The sequence below is a fragment of the Pteropus medius genome, unplaced genomic scaffold (assembly GCF_902729225.1).
Source record: "Pteropus medius unplaced genomic scaffold, Ma_sr-lr_union100, whole genome shotgun sequence".
Classification (NCBI taxonomy): domain Eukaryota; kingdom Metazoa; phylum Chordata; class Mammalia; order Chiroptera; family Pteropodidae; genus Pteropus; species Pteropus medius.
Window position 1 is genome coordinate 18,113,600 of NW_024350319.1, and position 862 is coordinate 18,114,461.

Sequence of the window (862 nt, forward strand, 5' to 3'; positions counted from 1 at the left end):
AGATATAACAGATTATTTGCATAACTGCATAATGCCACTAATCAGGGAAAAAGCATTAAATATTTCTGGGATATGAACATACAGAATTATATAAGATATGCATATCAACCAATAATCAGAGCCTTCTCTTTTTTGAAACTTGTATTCCAACAGGGAGAAGAATCTACAGAAATGAATGAACCTCCCAGCATCATGAAATGAAGGAAGGAGTGCTTGTAAGACACCAGACTGCACGATCTGGATTCAATTTCCCCACCAACATTTTTTTCCTACATCAGGAGCGACTGATAGAGACCTGTACTCATTGGAATACAAGAGCAAGGCCTTTTGAAAAAATAATTTTAGGATGAATATTGAGGAAGGAAGGACAAGTTTGCTCTCTCGGGTATCAAATGCCTCAACTTTCCTGTTAACAATGATAGCACTTGGAGGCACTAGCAGGATTAGGGAAGAAATAAAAGGCAGTAAGGTTTAGTGAGCTTTAATAACCTTTTTTTTTTTCATAACCAGAGCAGCTATGCCAGGTTATATATTTACCTAAGTGCAAAAGTTCTTTAGCATACACAACTCTGCTGAGTTCATTATATTTTTTAATGTATCTCAGACTCATTTGAGATCCTGATTTCCCAGTACAAACTAGAGTAACAAATATATAATTATTCTCATAAATAACTCAGCACCTTATATTTCAAACAAGTTTCCCCACAAGGCACAAATGCCTTATATTAAATTCTTTTAAGTGTAAGTTGATTAAGGTAAAAATTAGTTGTTATTACCTTATGGACATTTTAGTTTTAGCAGCAATTCAAAGCCAGGTCTATCACAAGTAGATTTGTTGCCGCCCACAGGTATAATCATCAGG